Below are 7675 nucleotides of genomic sequence, written 5' to 3'. Positions count from 1 at the left end.
GCCGCGCCTCCTCCTTCCACTTCCATCTTCCTGAGAGAGCCCCGGCATTGTGGAGCCGCCCCGGCTGCCGTATTTGTGGATGCACCGCGTCATGTTGCGCTGCTCCCTGCCTCAGTAGGGGTCAGAGAGGAGAGAGGGGACGGTGGATACATGCTGAGTTTGCCGAATCCCGTCTCTTGAACTGTTGATCTGTCTGTCTGCCTGTCCGTCCGCCTGTCTGTCTGTTTGTCTGTCTGTCTGTCTGTTTATTAGGTAGCATTGATTTTCCTGCTGCTTGAGCACAGAGAGGGAGGGATGAAGAAGCAAACACTCATATCGCTCAACGTCTGTCCTTTGTGTGCACATAGTACACACACACACACACACACACACACACACACACACACACACACACGAGTTCGCACACACACAGAGTAAGACACCCACATGGATTGTCTGTTGTTGTTTTCTAGTATGTGTGTGTTTATTTTTGATAACACAATGTTACCTCTGTCGAGAGGGTACCTTTCTCTGATCTCTCTGTTTTTTTCAACCTCCTCTCCTCTCTTTCCCACTCTCAGATCTCCTCCTCTGGCCCCGTGCCGTGACTGGCGAGGAGAACGGGAGGGGGAAAAAAGACAACAAGGCGCTGGGGGTCTTATGGGAGGAGAGAGAGAGGGAGGGAGGGAGGGAGAGAGAGTCATTTGAGGCTGGGGGAGAGGCCGAGAGTGGTGTTGGGGAGGGGTGGCTGCAAGATGTGCATTGATAGAATGATAAGTTTGAAGAGGAGGATGAGGAGAAGGGGGTCTAGAGGACACAGGAGGATAGGTGATTTAGTGAGTGGGCTTTACGACCGGGGCTCCTGGGAAATCTGAGCCGCAGCGATCGCCACGCGCGCACAGGGACGGCATGCAAAATGGTAGATTGTGAGCGAGCCCACAATGCAGCGGGCTCCATAATTAGCCAAATGCTTCTCCGCCACCACAGACAAACATGAGCCGCGAGACGCGTGATTGATTGCGTCGGGCTCTGCCCACTTCAAATCTCATCAAGGCAGCTTTCTTCATAACCCCGCTTCGCCGCTATTGCAGATTTGTAAACCTCAGAGTGACATCAGAGTTTGAATGTTGGTGTGCTTCGTGTGTTTCCCTGAGAAACAACCAGGAGGAGCTTTTTTCCACATCTCCGGCATTAGAATGTGTCCGTCCGCGAGTATAATGTTGTCAGGAACGGAAGGGCAGGAGGAAAGGAGGGTGAGGGAGGGAGGGAGGGCAGGGTGAGGGAGGAGAGGAGGGTGAATCTGATTGTTCCGCTGGATGGTTCATAATGCGCAGAGCTGCGACTGGTTACAGTCCCCCCTTCATTCTTTTTTTATCCTCTCTCCCTCTCTTTCATCGCATCATCTTCAGAGGCAGCTTGAGATGGGATTTATCTTCTTTCTCCACGCGCACACACACACACACACGCACACACACACACACACACACACACACACACACACACACACACACACACACAGAAAGAGACAGCTCTCTCGTTCCATCAACTCTGGCTCTGAAGCACTTTCGCTTCAAATCTTTTTTCTTGCTCTCTGTCTATCTGACACAAACAAAAACACACATGCAAATGCACACACACACACACACACACACACACACACACACACACACACACACACACACACACACACACACACACACACACAGACACACACACACACATAAATGGAGGCATACAGTGGAAGGATGGAACGTCTCCCTGTGTACGTATTTACCTCCCCAGTCATCCTGGTTAATTATGCATGCAGAGGCAGTTTGCTGGGGAGGTGGAGCGGCCTGGGAGAACGCACACACACACACACACACACACACACACGCGCGCGCACTCACACTCAGTTCACAAAACAGCAGCACTTCACCACCACCTCCGAAATCATCACAACGCGCCCCAGCACCACGCACACCAAAGCTCAGCTCACATGCTCCTCGACAACCCGACAACGCACTCGAAAATAACCCAAACACGCCACTCTCCACGCCTCCCCTCCTCCCCCCCACCTCAGCACACACACACACTCATGTCTAACACATCTGCCTTTAACACCCTGTTTAACACAGCACGCTCCAAAATAACACAGCTACCCACCCTGCCGCTGCTCCCAATCAGCACGCTGCTATCCCCTTCCTAATTACAGACACACACTTCAACAAGGCACAGACGGCACTCAGACGCCTCCGACTACCGTTCCCCCTGCTCAAATCTGCCTGCATGGACATTGTGCCCCCGTGGTAACGGCGGGTTCGGCACGCTGGGAAGGCGGACAGAAAGATGGACAGACAGACACACGTCTCCCCTCCGTCTCCCTCGTCTCCTCCTCTGCAGTATCTGGCGAAGGCCATGTGGGTGGGTTCCTCCCCAAGGGAGAGGCTTAGGAGATGGAAGAAGCCAATATCTGCTCTGACATTTGTCAGTGTCCCGTTGTCATGACACACAGTTGGAGGTCACGGGGGGTCACCGGCAGCCAGTCACATCGATTATAGGAAGAGACATAGAGGGGGGGCGGAGACCGGCCGTCGACACTCACAGACAGACAGACAGACAGACAGACAGACAGACAGACAGATGGAGAGATGACGCTTCGAGGCTGCCGGACGGGCGGCGAATAAACTCGACCGGAACAGCAACCTAGTGGTGTGTGCAAAAGCTTTTCATTAATGATGTAAGCAGTCTGATTACATATTTGAATCCGCTGTCATCGCAGAAATAACAAACAAACAATATTGCCAAAAGGATTTCAACAGAAATTCACACGTTTCTGTTTCAAGTCATCCGTCTCCCCTCGGTTAAGGTTTTTTTTTATAAACGCTGATTGAACTTTGAGGCTGAAACGGCTCAATAGCATCTAAAACGGAGGAAAATGAGCCTTACCCTGGTCGATCTGGGAGACCATTTTGGTTCTGTGCGTGAGACCACTTAATGTAATGCAGGGTACCTCTCTCCGTGTGTGTGCGTGTGTGTGTGTGTGTGAGGTGTAACCGTCTCATCTCCGGGGTTTAGTATGACTCATCGACATTCACAGGCACCGACCACACACCCTATGCAGACGCTGTTCAGATGTATAAACCTGGAAGAAGAGACGAGGGAAGACTTGACTGCACAGAGACAGACGCACACACACACACACACACACACACACACACACACACACACACACGCTGCAGCTTCAGCATGAAAGAATAAATAAAGGTCAGAGAGAGGGAGAGGCAGATGCATGCCTCTGTGAGGGAGAGAGGCACTCCAGTTGTCTGCTTCGTGGTTTTAGGTTCAGAATTCCTATTTGTCTCTGAAAGCAGGATGCTGAGGCAACGTTATCCCTCTATACTGTGAAACAACATCCTCACTGTTTGCTCTCTTTGTCTCTGGTGTGAAAAAAATTATAATAAATTAATTAATGTGTGTATCCATATCTTTCTCTTGCCTTTCTTAATTTGAGAGACAGGGGGGGGGGTCCAATGACCTTTCCGAGCGAAGCAAACCTCACACTGGGATGTGTTACGCCACAGAAAACAACAAAAACAACAACAACAACAAAAAAACGGGGGTCTACAGTCACCATGGCAACGGCAGAGCCATGCAGTCGAGTGGAAAACCTTTGCGTATGCATGTGGCATGAAGAAATCACACGAGCAAGCCCGGGGAGTCGTGTGAAATCGAAGCAAAACCGAAGTCGTTGAATGAGATCTGAAACGAAGGTTGTCTTAATGACGGTTTGGAGGTGCATGATTTTGCTGTGACTTATTGCGTAACTCATGTGCGTTGCCAATGACGACCGTCACTCGACGTTAATAGCATTCTGAGAAGGAAACGCACTTGAACGTCGCCACCCGGAAAAGCCCCGCCGTAGGCCCGCGTATTGTTTTGACAAGGCCTGTGAGGAGGTTTTCTCCCCCCCCCCCCCCCATCACTGCATCTCTCAGAACTACATATTGATCACAGAAAAAGAGAAAGAGAGAGACGAGCATCTGCTCAGTGATACACGATCCAAACTCAAACCAGCTGCACGAAGTCGCCGCTGTACGCTGTTTTAGAAAGGCGAGCTTTGATTTAAGTCCGCTCCATCTACATAACTTGATATGCGTTCTAGGGCATAACATTGAATCACTTTCCCACTCAACAATGGGCGAAATATGAGCATGTGGGCTGTGAAAGGACAAATTCTGTAGACCTTATTCCTCCGAATATCTTTCTCTCTTCTCCAGCTTTCTAGCCTTGACCCCGAACCATTCATCCCTCGCTTGTTCTGCTCCTCCGCACAACTCGGCTTTATCTCCCTTTCTACATCTTCCCTTTCTGTCTCTCCCTCTTTCAGCGCGGTCACCTCCAGCGGGCAGCTGCCGAGCGTTGCCCTTTGAAGGACTAAACCTGGCTTTGTTTACATGGTAACGGAGCGATGAGACGGGTGGGGATGGAGGAAGAGAGAGGGGACGAGCGAGAGGCAATCAAGCACACGTACACATCACATAGGTTCTGTTTGTTTCAAGCAAAGGTTGTCGTGGATACCTGGGCATGTGACAAGAATCAGGGGAAAAAAAGAGAAAGAAAGCTGATTGCTCATTACCCCGCTGTGTGTGTGTGTGTGTGTGTGCGTGTGTGTGTGTGTGTGTGTGTGTGTGTGTGTGTGTGTGTGTGTGCGTGTGTGTGTGTGAGCCGGTGTCTCTGTGTAGGTAGGTGACTGCAAACATGAATCATTTTTCAGCTTGTGCAAGCGTTTGTGAATATGCGCTCATACGTGCGAGCATTTAGCGGGAACGTGCTTGATGAGAGCCTTCGTGATCATGCTTGACTGCCTGCAACGCCCCCGCAGTGTGTGTGCGCGTGTGTGTGCGTGTGTGTGTGTGTGTGTGTGTGTGTGTGAGGGCATCGGTGTACTCCAGCTAACCTTCCAGAGCGCAGAGGGAGTGAGACGTACAGACAGGAGAAGAAGAACAAAGAGTGAGAAAGAGATGCTCTGTGGGTTCACGTTCTCATAGTATTGATAACCTCACCCATGCTTACACCCCCCCCCCCCAGTTCTCTCTTTATCCATCTCTCTCTCTCTCTCTCTCTCTCTCTCTCTCTCACACGCACACACACACACACACACACACACACACACACACAGGAGTCGGGGTCCTGTAAAGTGGGCCGCAGAGCTACTTGGTATTCCATCAGAATCCTCCAGCGAGGGAGACCAAGAAAGAAACGATGCGGGAGGAAGATGAGACTAGAGAGGAAGACAAAAGCGCAGCGTTCAGGAGTGTGTGTGTGTGTGTGTGTGTGTGTGTGTGTGTGTGTCTAGTTAAGTTCTAAAATCCAACCGGACTGCTTGTTCTAAACTTATTTCAAAAAAGCGGATGTGGAGGAGGACAGCAGCAATTGAGGTGCTGCGTTTTGAGGTTAAAAAAATCTCGCAGTGACCCATTTTAGTTTGGTCCAGCAAAGCACATCTTCCTGCCACACACACACACACACACACACACACACACACACACACACACCTGCCCTTTGCAGGTAATGGGGTGGAGCGCTGCACCGAAGCAGGGGGAGAGGTGTTGGAGCGGGTTTTCGGTGTGACATCCCTGTTGGGGCCTCGCCGTGTGTTCCACTCCCATGTATTCCATCCCTCCACTCATTTACACGAGTATACGCACACGTGTGCACGAATTCACTCGCTCACTAACACACACACACACACACACACTTACTGATTTGCACCTGCTCCCTCTTTGTGCCACTTCGGTTCATCTAATTGATGATGCCGTGTCACTCCTGCTGTCGCTCCCTCTCCGACACACACACACACAGACACACACACACACACACACACTTAAAACCCTACCTCTTTCTCTCTGCTCTCCTCTCTGTGTCCTTTAAGTTGTACCCCGTCCTCCATTGTCCTCTATCTTTTCGTACCCTTTCCCTGCCCTGTATGTGTGCCGCTGCTGGCAGTGCTGTGTGTGTCTGCATGTGTGTGTGTGTGTGTGTGTGTGTGTGTGTGTGTGTGTGTGTGTGTGTCTGCATGTGTGTGTGTGTGTGTGTGACCTTGTCTTAGGTTAGTGAGGACATGCATCTTGTTGGTCCAGCACATCGAACCCACAGCATCTGCAGCGTGTTTGTCAATAAATAAGTATTAGTGCCTCAATATTATGCAAAAAAAAAACGGTAAAAAAATATATGTTTTACTTTTAAGGTACAGAAGAAGCAGATTTCATAGCTTATGCATTCACTGGTTGACTCATGTCTCTGACTTGTTCACATAAGCATTTTACATGCATTTTGAAGAAGCTATGTGGACATTGTGTGGTTATCTCACTCTGGCACACACACACATGCAGACACACAAATATGTACTTAAAGTTTAAACAGCTCTCTGAGGTCTGGTTTTATGTGCTCACTGCAGTATTCACTTACATTCTCCTGAGATAAGTGCAATGCGATCTAAGAGAGAGAGAAATAACTGGCCTGCAATCGTGCTATTAAAGAAAAGGTGCAGGAGTTCCCATAATGCTTTGGGGGGGGGGGGGATGTAAACAGGAAGTATAATGGTGCCATGCAGTCGGTTTCAGTAGTCGGGCTACAACTTCTCAATGTCCTACTTTTGCGCCATTAAAAGTATGCCGAATTAACTATTAGCGTGTCCTGTTTGCGTTGTGCGCGCGGGTGGACAGACAGCTGTCACGTGATTACTTTGATGCGGAAGAAAACTTAAAAACGCGATGATTCTCAGGCGAGTTCTGGAGTTACAAGGAGCCTCTTTTTGGACGTTTATAAGCGACGGACATCGGAGATGATGACGTCCTCGAAACGGGTACGTCACAGTTGAACAAGCGTGTGCGCGCGCGTGTGTGCGCGTGTGCTCGTATGTGCTGCTGCTGACCGTGTTGGTTGTGTGTCGGACACCTTGCCTGCACCTGTGCCTTTCACGTCATGCAGAGACTCATTGCCTCACATGTGTTTTCAACAAAGTGAAAGACGGAGCTTTCAGGTGCGTATGCATGTGACGTCATCTATATGATAGCATTCACTCTCCTGGGTCGTTAAAAAGACCTGTGTGCGGGTGTTTGAGCCTCCAAGCATCTTCCCAGAAGGTGTCCTTGATGCCCCCCCCTCTCCTCTGTTACCTGAGAGCCAGACTGGGGAATACTTTACTCCATCTGCAGACGCAGACAGACCGACACTAAGAGGAGGCTAGCCACAGATACACTGATGGCAGATAGCTGAAATGAGAGGAGGAGGAGGAGGAGGAGGATGGCGAGAAGACGGAGACATCTGATCCGATAGGGCCGAATGGAGGGGAAGCGGAAGAAATGGCGTGAGAGAGAGGGAGAGGGAGAGATGTGTGGAGATTGATGGGATAGGTGAGAGTGGAGTGACGGGAAGGGGGAGGAATATGAGAGGGTGGAAGGAGAAAAAAAAGGGGGGAAGTGTGTGAAGAAGGGCGCGCGGAGCTCGAGAGGCGACGAGAGGCAAAAAAAAAAAAAAAGCGAGGGAGAGAGATGCTGCGAGATCAAGGGAGCCGAGGGAGAGAAAGACAGGGAGCGAGAAGGGGAGATGCAGAGAAAGAAGAGGAGAGGATGTGAGATCGAGGGCACGGAGACAGGGAGAGGAAGAGTGGGAGGGAGAGATAGATTGAAGCTGCAAGATCAAGGCAGATGTG

The 7675-nt window shown here is 50.4% G+C and overlaps 2 protein-coding genes across 3 annotated transcripts in view; both read right to left on the bottom strand.

Annotated features, from left to right (window-relative positions):
• The window catches only part of rai1 (retinoic acid induced 1), a 48491-nt gene that overhangs the window by 12414 nt on the left and 28402 nt on the right, over nucleotides 1-7675 (bottom strand). The gene's annotated exons all lie outside the window — the stretch shown is intronic.
• Nucleotides 1-7675, bottom strand: part of rps2 (ribosomal protein S2) — an 85552-nt gene that overhangs the window by 77434 nt on the left and 443 nt on the right. The window lies entirely within an intron of this gene.

This window comes from Eutrigla gurnardus (genome assembly GCF_963514095.1).
Source record: "Eutrigla gurnardus genome assembly, chromosome: 20".
NCBI classification, from domain to species: Eukaryota; Metazoa; Chordata; class Actinopteri; order Perciformes; family Triglidae; genus Eutrigla; species Eutrigla gurnardus.
Note: the sequence above shows the minus strand (reverse complement) of the source record. Positions and strands in the feature narration are given on the sequence as shown.